Raw genomic sequence first — 16864 nt, forward strand, 5'->3', positions numbered from 1 at the left:
ATCCAGTGAGAGCATATTCATGTGTAGAAAGTGTGTGTCCAAGAAAATAAATGGATTTTCTTAATAAATGACACAATAACTTCTCTTAAGGAAGAATAAATATTGGTTTAGAAAAATTCTTGACACCTGATTAGTGGGAAAGTGATTCTTAGAGATCATGGGCTACCAGCAGCCAAAATAACACAAGAAAAGATTAAACTTATTATTATTATTTTGAGACAGAGTCTCGCTCTGTCGCCTAGGCTGGAGTGCAGTGGCACGATCTCTGCTCACTGCAACCTTCACCTCCTGAGCTCAAGCGATTCTCCTGCCTCAGCCTCCTAAGGAGCTGGGCCCACCACCCACGTCCAGCTAATTTTTTTGTATTTTTAGTACAGATGGGGTTTCACCATGTTGGCCAGGCTGGTCTTGAACTCCTGACCACAGGTGATCCAGCCGCCTCGGCCTCCCAAAGTGTAGGGATTACAGGCATGAGCCACCACACCTGGCCTTAAACTTATTTGAATAAACCATAAGCTGAAATTTGGTAGTAGGGGAAAACATGAGAAGTTAGAAAATAGCACAAGGCTTGAAGACCTTGAGTGAAAATTGGACAGGGACAATATCCGGTTGTGGGAGAATCAAGTCTTCCTAGAATGAAGAACTCTGATGTCTCGTTTGAGCATATTTTTTGCTGGTGTGATGTAGTACTCTCCTCAGCACCTTCCTTTGATCATCAATAAAACATACTATGTACACACCTATCTCAAGAGGGTAGAGTTTTGGGGAAACCAAGTATGCAATGGCATTGGATATGCCATGAGCAGACCTGGCAGATGACCTATAAATGGAACTGATTAAACAAACATGATTTCTAGAAACACAGATATCTGTGAGCTGTAAGCACCCTCTACTCCTACCTCCAAGTAAAAACAGAAATCTGGAGAAGACTGTTTCAGTTTTCACAGGACACTGAAAGGGATGTAAGAATGAGAATGTGTTTGACTCAATCTTATCTACCTTTTATGGGGCAGGATCATCCCAGATTTTATTTAGGTTACATGTATATAGTAACATTTTTAATTATAAGAAACAGTCCAACCTTACATTACATTATGAATGATTTTTTAAATGTTTATCTATGAATTAGTCTATATTTTCCAAGCCTTCAACTTTTATTACATGTGACTACTATAATCTTGAAAAAATAGTGCAAACTTTTAAAACATTTTGTTAAAAAATTTTATTTTGAGATAATTTTATCTTATTTTATTTTTGTTTTTTATTTTTTTGAGATGGAATCTTATTCTGTCACCCAGGCTGAAGTGCAGTGGCGTGATCTTGGCTTGCTGCAACCTCTGCCTCTTGGGTTCAAGCGATTCTCCTGCCCCAGCCTCCCAAGTAGCTGGGATTAGAGGTGCCCACCACCACGCCCAGCTAATTTTTTTTTTCATATCTTTACTAGAGACAGGGTTTCACCATGTTGGCCAGGCTAGTCTCAAACTCCTGGCCTCAGGTGATCCACCTGCCTTGGCCTCCCAAAGTGCTGGGATTACAGGCGTGAGCCACCATGCCCAACCTAATTTTGAGATAATTTTAAATAAACATGCAGGTGTAAGAAACAATACAGAGAGATCTCATATACCCTTTACTCAGTATCTACCCATGGTAGCATCTTGCAAAACTCTAGTACAATATTACATCCGGAGTATTAACTTTGATGCAGTGAAGATACAGAACATTTCACTACCACAAGGAGCCTTTGTGCTGCCCTTTTGGCCACATCCTCATCCCTCTCATGTCATCCCCTACTTACCTCTGGCAACTACCAATCTGTTCTCTATTTTAATTTTGTCATTTCAAAAATGCTATATAAATGGAATCATGCTCTATGTAACCTTTTGGGATTGGCTTTTCCCACTCAGTGCAGTTTCCTGGAAAGTCATCCAGGTAGTAACCATAGATCAATATATTTTTCTTTCTATTGTTGAGTAATATTCTACGATACGGACATGCCAGAATTTGTTTAAACATTCACCTATTGAAAGACGTCTGGTTGTTTCCAGTTATGGGATATTACAAAGGTGCTTGTTACAGATTGAATCTTGTTCTCCTAAAAAGTTGAATTCTTAGCCCCCAATACCTCAGAAAGTGACCCTATTTTGAGGTAGGGTCTTTGCAGAGGTACTCAAATTAAAATACAATCATTAATGTAGGCCGTTATTCGATATGAGTGGTGTCCTTATGAAAAGGTCAAATTTAGAGACAGCCGTGCACACTGAGAGACTGCCATGTGAAAATGAAGTCAGAGACTGGGGCAATGCTTCTTCAAGTCAAGGGACACCAATCTCCAGGAAACCTCCAGAGGTGAGGTGAGAGGCATGGAGCAGATCCTCTCTCACAACACTCAGAAGAAAGCAACCCTGATGATACCTTGGTTTTGGGCATCCAGTCTCCAAAAGTGTGAGACAATAAATGTCTGGTGTTTAAGCCACTCTGCAGTACTTTGTTAATGGCAGCACTAGCAAACTAATATAGTGCCATAAACATCTGTGTATAGGAGGTTTTTGTACAGACACAAATCCTCATTTCTTTGGAATAAATGGCCAGGAGTGCAATTACTGGGTTATAGGGTAGCTGCATATTAAGTTAAAAGAAAATAGCCTGTTTTCCAGAATGGCTGTACTTCTTTACATTCCCAGACCAATGTAAAGGATGGCTCAAATTCTTGTCATTCTCACTAAAGGTTGATGTTGTCACTATGTTTTTATTTTAGCCATTCCACTGGATATATATTGGTATCTCATTATGATATTAATTTGCATTTCTCCAATGGCTAATGATGATGGACTTCTGTTCATGAGCTTGTTTGTTTCTACTGTTGAGTTGTGAGGGTTTTTATATATTCTGAATAGCAGTTCTTTGTTATGTATGTACTTGGCTTATATTTTCCCAGTTTATAGCTTGTCTTATCCTCCCATTAATAGAGGCGTTTTGTGGATCAAAGGTTTGTAATTTTGATGAAATCTGCTTTATCACTTGTATCTTTTTATGGATCATGCCTTTAGTGTCAATTCTAAGAATTCTTTGCCTAGCTAACAATATTCCAGAGTAATTTCTATATTTATTATAAAATGTTTTTAGCTTTGTAATTTACATTTGAGTCCATGATTCACTTTGAGTTAATTTTTATATAAAGTGTGAGGATTATGTCACGGTTCACTATCTATAGAAATCCAATTACTTTAGCACCATTTATTGAAAAGGCTACCTTTTTTCCACTGGATTGTTTTTGTACCTTTGTCAAAAATCGGTTAGGCATATGTGTATGAGTCTGTTTTTGGGTTCCCTGACATGTTCCATTGATCTATGTGTCTATTCCTCCACCAAATACCACACTGTATTGATTAAGCCTTAATATCAGTCAGAGTGATTTCTCCCACTTTCTTCTTCTTTTTTCTCCCACTTTCTTCTTCTTTTTTCTCCTGTCAATCTCTGTTTTTATTTTTAAATAAGAATTGATGTATTTAGTTCACTTACATTTAACGTAATTATTGATCTCTTAAGGTTAAGTTTTCCCTTTAATTTTACGGTTTGGGTTTATTCTATTTTTTGTGTTTCTTTGTTTTCTTTTTTTTCTGTCATTCTCTGTGTTATATGAACACTGTTTAGCATTTCATTTTGACTTCTTCTTACCTTTTGGAGTGTTATCTCTTTATACAGCATTTTTGGTGGTTGCTGTTAATTTTTCATTATATATACATAGCTTATCACTGTTTACTTGTATCATCATTTCACCAGTTTATTTATTTATTTATTATTATTATTATTATTTTTTTAGAGACAGAGTCTCACTTGGTCGCCCAGGCTGGAGTGCGGTGGTGCGATCTCGGCTCACTGCAAGCCCTGCCTCCCAGGATCATGCCATTCTCCTGCCTCAGCCTCCTGAGTAGCTGGGACTACAGGTGCCCGCCACCATGCCCGGCTAATTTTTGTATTTTTAGTAGAGGCGGAGTTTCACCGTGGTAGCCAGGATGGTCTCGATCTCCTGACCTCGTGATCTGCCTGCCTCAGCCTCCCAAAGTGCTGGAATTACAGGCGTGAGCATTTTACCAGTTTAAATGAAGTGTATAAACTTTACTTTCTTTTGCATTTCTTACTTATAACATAATATTATTATAAGATAATATTCTTAAATATTTCCTCTATATACATTTAACTCCACATTAGACAGTGTTGTAATTTTTTCTTCAATCATCATAGTTAGGAAAACTCAAGATGAAGAGGAAAGTCTATTTTATTTGTTTATATTTTTGTTATTATTTACTTTCTTTTTTCTGATGTTCCAAGAGTCTTTAAAAAATTATTTCTTTTCTGTTTAGAGAACTTTCTTAGCCATTCTGCTATTATAAATTTTCTGCTGACAAATTATCTTAATTTTTTTGCATCTGAAAATGTCTTGATTTCCTTTCATTCCTAAATAATATTTTCACTGGCTAATAGATTACCACTTGACAATTTTTTTTTTTTGTAAAGCACATGGAAAAATGTTATGTCACTTTCTTCTGGCCTTAATGATTTCTGATGAGAAATCCACTGTTATTTGATTTTTTTTCTTATGTAGGTATCGTTTTACTGTTTCTTCATCACTTTCAATTTTTATTTCTTTTGAGAACTTTGACCATAATGTGTCTTGTTATGAATTTCTTTGTTTTTTTTTTTCTCTTTGTGATTCATCCAGCCTTTGGATGTGCAGATTTATGGAAATTTCTTGGCCAAATTTGGGGAGTTTGAGTTATTCCATTAAGTACATTTTCAGCTCCTCAGTTTTCCTCCTTTAATTCTGGCATTTCAATGACACAAATGTTATGTCTTTTGTTATATTTCCACAGGAAGTGAGACTTTGTTCATATTTTTGTTAGCCTATTTTTTCCTCTGTTGTTCAAATTGAGTAATTTCTACTGTTCTTAAAGTTCATTACTTATTATGTCTCCTCCATCTTGCTGTTGAACCCATCACTGAGTTTTTTGTTTCAGTTATTACATTTTTAAGTTCTAATATTTTCATTTTGTCTTTTATAATATTTTATATTTCTTGCTGAGAAATATTTATTTGCTAGGATTTTTTGTTTTTTTTTCATTTGTTTCAATGGTGTTAATAATTGTTCATTGAAGCATTTTTATGATAGCTGCTTTACAATATTTGTCAGATAATTCTAATGTCACTGACATCTTAGTGTTGGCTTCTATTGATTGTGTTTTCTTCTTTTCCATTCAGTTCAAGACCTTCCTGGTACTTGGCATGAATGTTTTAAATTGAAATCTGGACATTTTGGGCATTACGTTATAAAAAACTGGATCTTATTAATAACTTTCTGTTTTAGCTTGTTCTTTCTGACACCACTTCGGTAGGGAAAGAGGAGGACACTGTCTTGTTACCAACTTGGCCTCCATTGACACACAATAGAGTGGGTTCCTCCTTACTGCTGAGTTGAGTTACTTACTGCTCCTACTGGGAGCCTCTGCTGATACCTGCTTAGATGGAAGAGGCGAGTGCTAGGTTACTGATGTCCACATGCTCTTCACTTCCCACACGGGATGGTGGTGATGGTGGTGATGGTGGTGGCAGTCTCAGGACCATGGGAAACGGTGAAAGCCCTAACTCTGTACTAGGCCCTTTTTGATAGGACTCCAGAAGGGAATAAGAGAGTGTTTCATTTCTGCTTAGTGGGTGTGGAAGTCCAGGCTCTCCCTGTGGTTTCGACTGACATTGAGTGGGTGGGAGAAATTGTCCTTGCCCTATAGCGATGAAAGTTTCAGCTTCTAACTTGGCCGTCTCAGGCACTCCTCCTGCAAGGGGCTCATTACAGCCAGGTGAGGGTGGAATTCCAGGTTCCTCCTTGGCCTTTGCTGGTGTACGTGAAAAGAGGCATAAGTTTTTTTCTGTGAAGTCTGGGTAGAATAGGGTGGTTATTGTCAAAAGTATTTCTGTCTTGCTAGGCTCCCCCTTTCCTGGCCCTTTGGCTAGAGAGCTGATTTTGGTGAGACTTTATTTATTTGTCTGGGCCCATTCGGTGTTTCTGGGTTTCCATCTTCTGCACTGCAAAGTTTGAGTTATGTGAGATGAAAAGAGAACTCATCACTGTGTTGTCTCCTGTATCCTAAGGTCCCTAGACTATCTACCTTCTTCTCTCTGCCTTTCAGACAAGGTGTTTGTTTCATATATGTGTTCAGGGGTTTTAGTTGTGCTTAGCAGGAGAGATTAAAAAAAACAACATTAACTCCATATTATTGTAATAAATGTTTCCAACATCTTATTTTAAAATACTATTAGACATTAAAGAGTTACAAAAATAGTGCAAGAAATGTCTGAATGTAATTTATCCATAGTGCCCGCAAATAGTTAACATTTTAGCACCTTTGCTTTATATTTATTTATTCATTATTTATTTATTTATTTCAATCTAATCTTATTGAACCCTCTCAGAGTAAGTTGCAAACTCTAAGAACTTCAGTGTGTACGTTCAGAAAACAAGAATAGGCCGGGTGCAGTGGCTCATGCCTGTTATCTCAGCACTTTGGGAGGCTGAGGCGGGAGGATCACCTGAGGTCAGGAGTTTGAGATCAGCCTGGCCAACGTGGTGAAACCCTGTCTTTACTAAAAATACAAAAATTAGCTGGGCATGGTGGCACGTGCCTGTAAATCAAACTAGTCAGGAGATCGAGGCAGGAGAATCGCTTGAACCCAGGAGGCGGAGGTTGCAGTGAGCCAAGATCGCACCACTGCACTCCAGCCTGGGTAACAGAGCAAGACTCTGTCTTACAAAAACAAAAACAAACACAAAAATGAAAAACGAGAATGTTCTTTTTTTAAGAATATTATTAATCACAACATGCAGTTGACGTGGCATCCTATTAGAATTAAACCAAGATTAATACTGGTGTTATGAAATTTACCTTTCTCACCTCCATTCCAAAGGAAAATATTACTTATTAGGGCTTGTCTTAATCTTATGGACTGATTTCAGTAAAAACTATTTTAAATAGTCAATAGCAATTAACACATATTCTCAAACTGTGCTCAGAAGGAGTTAAAAAGGCAACTATAAAATCTGTAATGATAACAACAAGCAGGATTAGGATCGTTCTGTTAAACATTAGGAGGCACATCGCTATTTTAGCTGTTACATCAGTGCACCTTTTTCACTAGTAAGGCAGCTGTTTGCTATGGGTGCCATGCTGATTAGCAAGTTTCTTCTCAAGTTAAAGACACTTGATTGATCCAGACTGAAGTGAGTTTTCCTTTTCAATTTTGCTCTCTTTTGGAGCAGAAACAAAAACCTTTGTCTTTGATATGTAAGGAGTCAAATATGAAATATGGCTGTTATAATCTTCTAAATCACAGTTAAACAGGGGCACAGAATTATTACAAGTCTTTGAAATATTTCATTATTAAAATAACAAAACTTCTGAATAATTTCTCAAAGTAGCTTTCCATTTTGGTACATGACTTTATAGACATCACACATTAGGTAAGTATTTTAGCAATTTCTTCTATCAACTACACTTTGCCCTCAGTAAGGTTTAGAGTATGATTTCAAACAATTTCTACATATAAGCATCTTTAAATAAGTTTTGTTTTCACTGAACTGACTCTCTATTTTCACTTATGTTCCTGTGGAAGTTAATTTGAGCATACATACATACATACATACTATATATATATACACACACACATATATATATATACTGGCATACATATGTGTATACATGTGTGTTTTCTAAGTAAGTTACTTTTACCATTAGAATAAAACTGGACACAACAGGGACAACTCTGTGAGAAACAGTGTGGTCTTCCTTGGAAACCCTTCTTTAGGTTGAGGAGGGCAGATACAGTTTGCTGAAGGATGTGATGAGGCTGTAGTAAGTCTTCTCATCATCTTTCAATTATGTCTCCAAGTCTCACCACCACCGCTACATGCACATCTGCTTCCTCAGCAGCACCGGCCTCTTGAGTAACATCTGTCAGAAACAAAATGTTGTTGGTTGAGCCCCCAGTGCAGTCTGCAATCCTTTGATAACTTTCATTCTCTACTTTGTGTCCAATCTTGGTATCAAAGGGACCATCAACAAGCTCAAGAATCTTTCCCTTCGCAGACTGCCCGAATATCAGTTTCTGTGCCTCTGCACTCCCAGAGGAATAGATATACACCTTCATTCCAGCCTCTTTCCACTTCCTGACTGCTGGAAACACATCTGCAAAGAACTCTGCTTTCATGGGCCGAGCTGTGAATGCTGCCCTTCACGTGTGGTCCTGCAGCTGTTTGAACATGGTGGTCTTTCCGTCCAGGGACATCTGCCAGCACACCTTATCTACCACGGCCTGGATCATCTGTTGCAGATCATCCACTCCATTCCCAGGCCACATATCTTCCTGCTGCAGGGATAGGAACAGCCCCATCCTCTTCAGCTTGTTTCCTCAAGAGATTGATATCCTGCGGGCACTCCTCTTCTGCCCAATATGTCTGCAGATACTCTAACATTTTCTTCAATATAAGGAAATAAAATGTCCTTCCACATCTAATGGGATCAGTTTGACTTCAGTGGGCACTGAAAGCACAACCATTTCCCTACTGGATGCTACTATGGGAATCTGCCTGACGGTAGGGAGGACGTAGAGCAGCGTGGACTGCGGCCCTGTACAGTCCTGGAGCCAGCGACTGTGTGCAGCCTGGCCTGTGTTGGGAGAGGCCACCTCTGCACACCCGGAACTAGAGAAGGCTGCTGCCCAGAAGCCCTGAATTCATCCAAAAAATAGGAATATTCTTTTACATAACCAGGGTACAATCATTATCACGAAATTAACTTGAATGCAACATTATTTAATCTTATAGATATTATTCACATTTCATCAATTGTATCACTTATATCTTTCATAGTAAAAGAAAAAAAAAAAAACTCAAACATTTTTGTAGGGAAATACATCCTCTGTTGTAGGACCCTGGGGTTTGCTGTATTATTTCAAAGGGAATTCAATCAATTTGCTGATTCATTCTCATTCTCTCTCTCTTTCTTTCATTCTCTCTTTACCAAACCTACCCTGATTTTTGACCATTTTAAGTACTTTATAGTCAACCAGCCTAGAATCTCTCTACCTGTATCTAACTAGATCTCTACCTGTTCCAGTCCTTGTTAGAACAGGAAAACAGTCACATAAAGCAATGCAGAAATAGTAAAGTTTAATATAGAAATTAGGGATTACCTGGGAGAGAAATCAGGAAGGGTATATCCAAAATGTTAGGAAAAAAACCCTGAAACTCTGTAGTGAGTAGTTATAAAATGTATTAGGAAACTGCTGCAATTCTTGATTTTCAGGGAGAGCCCCCAGCTGACTATTTTGGTTAGCTGAATAACTTCCTTCTGGTTAGCTATGTGCCTGCCTTGATCTCCCAAGTCCTGCCTTTCAAAATCTCATGTGAGTTCTTCTTATCAGCAAAGTCAAATCTGGAATCATAGAGCAAAGGAGGTTCTGGAGAATCTAGATAGAAGGCTTCCAGTTCAGGCTTCAAGTTTTTCTGGTGAGTAAGTGGTGCCCTATAGTAGGAGAGAGAATGGACAGAAAAACATCCAGCTGGCCCAGGAAATCTCTTTCTGGAAAATTATTCAAATAGTTAGAAATACATTGCTAAATTCTGTCACTGACCCATGTTAGAGATAATTGGATCTCCCTTTCCCACCAGAATGTTGAATTTGTTTGTTTTTTTTGTTTTGTTTTGTTTTTTTGAGACGGAGTCTTGCTCTGTTGCCCAGGCTGGAGTACAGTGGCGCGAACTCGGCTCACTGCAAGCTCCGCCTCCTGGGTTCACGCCATTCTCCAGCCTCAACCTCCCGAGTAGCTGGGACTACAGCCACCCTCCACCACGCCCGGCTAATTTTTTTTGTATTTTTTAGTAGAGACGGGGTTTCACCATGTTAGCCAGGATGGTCTCGATCTCTTGACTTCATGATACGCCCGCCTCGGCCTCCCAAAGTTGAATTTGTTTTTGTTATCATCACTTTCCCCAATGGATTCACCCTAAGATACAATCCAAAGAGGGCTTCTCTTTATTATTGATACTTCTTATTTCTATTTAGAAACTCTTATTTTTTTTGATTCCAATTAATTAGTGTTAGTTGAGCTACCATGATTTTTCACGACCTCGATCCTAACCTTGGCCGTAGTTTATTGTTCCATGGAGGACATAGTATTCAAGTTAGCCCAATTACAGTGTTTTTCCCCATTTTTTCATTTCTAATGTTTTTCTAATTTTTTTATTTCTAAAAATAGCTCAATTGTATGATACGTCTAGAGCAAACAAAGATTGCATCAGTCAGTAGAGATTAGGTTATGCTCTGGTAACAAATAACACCAAAATCTCAGTAATTATTTTTTTCGAGGCAGAGTTTGGCTGTCACCCAGGCTGGAGTCTGGTGGTGCAATCACTGCTCACTGCAGTCTTCATCTCCTTGGCCCAAATGATTCTCCCACTTAAGCCTCTCAAGTAGCTGGGACTACAGGCACATGCCACCCCACCCAGCTAATTTTTTTATTCTTTTGTAAAGACTAGGTTCTGCTGTGTTGTCCAGGCTGGTCTTAAACTCCTGGCCTCAAGTGATCCTACTGCCTTGGTCTGCCAAAGTGTTGGGATTATAGGTGTGAGCCACTGCACCTGACCTACAGTAGTTTTTGTTTTGTTTTATTTTGTTTTGTTTTTTGTGACACAGTCTTATTTACTGCTCATTCAGTTTCTACTGAAGATCTAGGTGTTTCTACAGGACAACTGTATCCCATGTGCTGACTCAGTATTTTAATTGCTTAAATATTTTGGTCTCCCCATATAGATACAAGCTTTTACAATTCTTCTGGTACGGGAAGAGCCAAACTAGAGAATCCTGTATCTGCAATTAAATGCTTCCACTCACATTTCATGGTCAAATCAAGTCAAATGGCCATGTCCACCTTCGAGAGGTGGATTAGTGGAATCCTTCATGTACTCAGAAGTAGAGAATATCTAGATATTGGTGAACAATTGCAATACTTACCCTAAGGACCCCAAAGTCCTATGGACTTCTGACTGACTATTCAGTTGGAGTTAAATGATTAAGGAAGGTAAGTATGATGCCCCTATCATCTTAGAACACATGAGTCCGTACTAAGAAAAATGTTCGCTCTCTCTTTCTGCTTTTTCTATTACTTTGATTACTATGCTTGAGAAAGCCTAACAAAAGTGATGCTATTCCTTTACATTTTGCTCAGCATTGTAGGTGAGCTATTAGTCTTTTATATAATGTCGCCTCTGAGTTAGAAATCTAGTGTTGAAGCTAATAGTAGGGTACTGTTTGTGCAGCTTACCATACAGGGTTGCTGTGAACCTCAAGGGAAATAATGGTTATAAAAGGGCTGGATATACTTTAATATATTCAACAAATAGTTTAAGGTGTTGTTATTGTTATTTCTTTCATTGAGCTTTCATTAGGAGCATCTCAGGATGACTTTTCAGCTGAGATCAGATTTGTCCACTGATTCGTCAGTGGGCAAAACCCTCATTTTCAGACAATCTAAAGGCCTTTCTTATCAGTAGATTCTCATAAGCATTTATGAGTGTAACAGGATGGAATAGGCCTGGGGTAGAAGGTAAGGGTGCTCAGGACTAGTCTGTGATAAAAATGGGGTTCCAATGGAAAAATAAGGCAGCCTATAGTATAAATGTGAGCCCGCTGAGGTCTGCTGTGTGATTCTCTTTAATAACAGAGTTGGGAGGTGTTAATGAGCATGACACAGGGCACACAGCCATCGAGTGAATTAGTCATAGCTTGATTCTTTTATGTGCCTCGTCTAATGGCAAACATTACCCAGCAATCACAGCAGTATCACTCAGATGGAGCAGAAGGTGTGGAAGGGTGTAATGAGGCTGCCTAAAAACTGTTTTACAGAGCCCTGCACCAATTCACAACAGATAATAGAACTCAGAGCCAGACAGATAATAGAAGCGACAGCCATTTATTGCTAAGAGACTGTCTGAATATTTGTGCATAAAGCAGCCCACTCCAAGTTCTTTAATCACATTTCTTGAGAAAGAGTGGCAAAATGGAAAGCCACGTGTCAGGCTACTTCCATTAGTGTGTTCTAAATGAGTATAAAGAGGAATAAGCAGATACGAAGAAAAAGAACACTGAAAAAGACTGCAGATCAGAAACAGCTTCTGGCTGTTTGAATTCAGCAAATTGGGACATCTTCTCCATGTGACTAGGACAGAGTATTGGAAAATAATTTTATCCTAAAGTAATCTGATATTTAGGATTGTTGAAAAATATCTTAGTTTACAATTCTTCTTTGATTCCTAAAAGAGAGAATGGCTCACCCAGACCCCATTTTTTCTTACTTCATACCTAGACTTTGGCACTTTTTTAGTATTGTGGATAGTGAATGGAAACATGTCGTAAAGGTCTAGAAGATGGAATTCATAGTTTCCCATAAGTTTTTTTTTTAAAGACCAACAATCTTATCTTTTTCCAAAATGATCCCAAAAAGATTTAAAAGGAAATTTAATCATATTACAAGGTATCTCCTAATAGAAAATGAAATTTGGAAACATGGTTTTTCATATTTTTTCCTTGGCAACCATGTTCTGCTATGGTGCCACATTTTAAGAGGGACATTAACTAGATGACATGCATTCCAGATAACATGTCTAAAATGTCACTGGAATATAAAACCATATCATTTTAAAATGTTTGAAGGGCCTAAAGAATTTAACATAAAGAGGACAGAGAGTGCATAGCTTGGCAATAGTATTCAAATAGCAGATATCTATTCCTCCTGTGAAAGAAGAACTGTATGTTCTGTAGGACTTAAGGGAGTAAAAAAGAAAGACTAAATTAAAGTTAGAGTAGGTCCCTTCACCTGATTACAGGGAATGATTTGCAGTGTTTAGAGCTGTCCAGAAATTGAATGAGCTGTCTAGAAATTGAATGAACTGTCCAGACCAGTGAGCTCCTTGTCAGTGGATGCGTTCAAGCAGAAGCTAAGTAACCACTTGCTAGAGATATTTTAAAGAAGAGTTAAGACGGAGAGTTGTCTTAATTGATGTGATATCCACTTGAACCCAGGGTGTCTGTGATATTAGTTATTATTAGTCTCCTCAGGGAGGTTCTTGATGCATTGTAACCTGGGGCTCAGGAGTTGAGCAAGGATGAATAAATTGAACTTTAAAGGCTATGTTTGAAATATTTTTTCTTATCTTCTGAAGTCAGAAAGATTTCAATGTTTATATTATTATTATTATTGAGTTTTTATACAGTTCTTTGTTTTCCCTGAAGTCAATAGTTGCCTTGTTTATTAATTTTTCTTATTTTTAAATACATATAACTAATTTGTTTCCAGATGTTTTGTTTTATAAAATACTCTGCATTATTATTTTATACACAACCAAATGCACTAAGTCATCTATCAAGTGCATGTAGCAATTGGTACCCAACTGTTAGTTATATGTCCAACATCCATTGTCCTTTTTTCTTTTACTAATGGGAGCCGCATACAAGCTTAAGGTAACAATATGTCCAGCTTTAGAAATCATTTCCTAGCCTTTCTTGCAGCAAATATGTCCATAAGATACAGCCTTCTAAAGAAGATGTAAATAGCTGTCTACTGGGGTTTAGGGACAGGTCCTTTCCTGTTAAAGGCATTGCCTATTTCTCCTTATTACCACCACCATCACATCCTCCTCTTCATCCTCCTTCTCCTTGTTTTCCCCTCCTTTTCTGCTCTGTCTTCTTCCTTCTTGTCTGAATATACTGATTTTACATGAGAGGTTGAGCAGCCTTTACATCACATGAGGCAACTGTAAGAATAAAGATATAAGGAGCAGGATTTTAGAGACAGTAATGGCAATGCAAAAACAGTCCAGCACTTTTCATCTGTGGATCTCTGCTTAAATGTTGGAAAATATCTTTTTAATTTAATGACTTTGGTAAGGCTTATAAAATATCCAGCCAAATACAACCCTAACTGATACCAATGACGTTTCCAATCAGTGTGTTTCTCAATAAATTATGTTGATACACGTGTCTAGCTGTGTGGGAAAAAAGGAAGTGAAATCTTTTCTTTTTACACCAAAATTAATTCTGTAGGAACTAATAATATCAATGTAAAAAATGAGAGAAACCATTGAAGTTTTAGAAAAACCTACATTTTATAAAATATAATCTTCCATTGTGGAAGGTTTGTCTAAGTATTACTGAAACCACCAAGATAAAATGATCACTAAATATAACCAAATAGCAATTAAAATTTTCTATGCAGATGTCTTAATGAGGCAAGTAATTAATTGCTAAGAAAATTATGACCATACTAAAGCAGAGAGCTAATATCCTTAATATATAAAGAGTTGTTCAATAGCAACAAGAAAAATGTATCGAAGTTAAAGAAAAATTGTCAAAGGAAACAGACAATTCCAAGAAAAAAGAAAAGCATCTGTGGAAAGCCTCTCACAAAACAGACTAAATAAATAAAATACAATAACAAATAAAAATAATTAAAGTAGATATAATGAAAGAAGCCAATTAAAATTATAAACAATATCCTCAGAGAGATATAAAAATATAGAATATTCTGGAAATAAGAATATGATGTTTCATATCTTTAAAAACCAAACAAGAAACAAGAACAACTGGAGAATAAAAAAGAGCTTTGGGAGATTAAAAATATGTAATAAAAAGGTCTGAAGAATGGCTGGAATACAGACATAACCGGGAAATTAAAATAAAAAAGACAAAGGACATAGTTAATAGAATAAAGAAGAAAATTGAAAGACTAAACCATATCCTCAAAGAGTCAACTATCAGGAGCTCTGGAAATAAAGACCAGAGTAAACAGTGAAGAAGAAATTACCCAATCAATGATTGAAAAAAAATTCCCAGATCCAAAGGACCTGATTTTTCAGGTTGAAGATGTACATGTCATGGCTATCATAAGAAGTGAAAAAAAGACCAAGAATATTGTGGACAGAGAGAAGTTTTCTAAAAGCTACTAGGAGAGAAGATGCCATATACAAAAAGATCAGAAATAAAAATGGCATCTCCATCTATTTGTATTTTACTTTAACATTTAATCTGGAAAATATGTTGAAATTAATTAAATATGTTTTCTACTGAAATTGAGTCTTAAACTATGAGATACCTCTTAGCTATGAGCAACATGACTACAAGAGGGACTTGGTGCTAGAGGGTAGGTACACTGACACAAACTATTTTCCTTGCTGGAAAAACAACTCAAAGCAAGCGAGGTTCATCAGTGCCAGTTCGAAGTGCTTTCTTTCTTTCTCTTTTTTTTTTTTCTGAGTCTCACTCTGTCACCCAGGTTGGAGTGCAGTGGTGCGATCTTGGCTCACTGAAACCTCTGCCTCCCAGGTTCAAGTGAATCTTCTCCCTCAGCCTCCTGAGTAGCTGGGATTACAGGCGCGTGCCACCATACCTGGCTAATTTTTTATATTTTTAGCAGAGACAGCGTTTTACCACATTGGTCAGACTGGTCTCGAACTCCTGACCTCGTGATCCACCAGCCTCAACCTACCAAAGTGGTGGGATTACAGGCATGAGCCGCTGCACCCGGCCAGAAGTGCTTTTTAAATTCATATCGTTTATGTTTTCTTCTCTCTCTCCCTCCTTCTATGCATTTTTTTCTTTAGCAAACATTTTCAAGATTTGACATAGGTAGAATAATTTCTAAGCTGAGAAGCATCCATTCTATTGCCTTATGTGTCACTTTTCCCCTGGGGCTCTCACTGTAATCGCTGGCTCCATCAGATGGTCCTCTTTAAATACTCTCTTACTTTCTGTACAGTTCAGAAAATCTTTCCTCAGATTTTTAAATACATCAAACTCTGAGGAAAGCTATAGGAAAATGTTTTTCTTATGAAGTACAGTGTAACGTTTTGATCTTCTAGAGTGATCAGTTGTTCCAGTTTGCCAGAGGCTGAGAGGGTTACTGGAACATGAGAATTTCAGCTTTAAAACCAGGATAGTTCTAGATAAACTGAGATGAGTTGGTCACCCTTGATCTGACTCAAGTAATTCACTGTCTGAGATAGCTACCCTTCAGCCTCAAAGAATGGCCACAACCTCTCAGGTTCCTGAAACAAAGTTTATCGTATCTATAGTTCCTGGAAATATCTTCATGAAGGGACATCCGAACAATTACATTCCAGGAGCTGTCTCCTATATATCTTTATGACTATATCACGAAGTATAAAAAGGGAAATTTTCTCCTCTGTACTTCCTCCCCTTGCTCCTCTCCCAAGACCCTGATTTCTGTTTCTAGTTTGAGACACGATTTTTCCCCATTGGCTTTACTTTACATAGATCCTATCTCTATACATCAGAATTTAACTTTACCCTTGCCAGAGAAAAAAAAATTCACATTCATTCATTCATTCATTCCCTCCCTCACTCATTTGTTCAATTAAAAAACATACGAAGTTCTTGCTAAGGGTCAGGCACGATTTTAGGTGCTGGGAATTTGGTGGTTAAAAAAAAGAAGTGTTCTTGCTGCCATGAAACTTATGTTCTTATGGGAGCAGACCATTAACAAACAAACAGAAATATGAAAGTAACATAATTTACATGAGTATAAAATCAAGTGGTGTGATGGGATAAAAAATAATGGGATGTATTTAAAATTGGGCATTAAGGAAAGACCTTTGTAAGGAAATCAAATGTGAGCTGTAGCTTAGAAATATGAGAAGAAGCTAGCTCTGAGAAGGTTTAGGGAAAGGAAGAGTGAGAACTATAAAGTTCCCCAAATGGGAGACAGCTGGACTTGTTTAAGACACAAGGCCGGTATGGCTGGA

General features: G+C 37.6%; 1 protein-coding gene and 1 pseudogene across 1 annotated transcript in view; one reads left to right on the forward strand and one right to left on the reverse strand.

Annotated features, from left to right (window-relative positions):
* The window catches only part of TPRG1 (tumor protein p63 regulated 1), a 383450-nt gene that overhangs the window by 34490 nt on the left and 332096 nt on the right, over positions 1–16864 (forward strand). The window lies entirely within an intron of this gene.
* Positions 7851–15867, reverse strand: LOC100987394 (enolase-phosphatase E1-like; annotated as a pseudogene).

This window comes from Pan paniscus, chromosome 2 (genome assembly GCF_029289425.2).
Source record: "Pan paniscus chromosome 2, NHGRI_mPanPan1-v2.0_pri, whole genome shotgun sequence".
Lineage (NCBI taxonomy): Eukaryota > Metazoa > Chordata > Mammalia > Primates > Hominidae > Pan > Pan paniscus.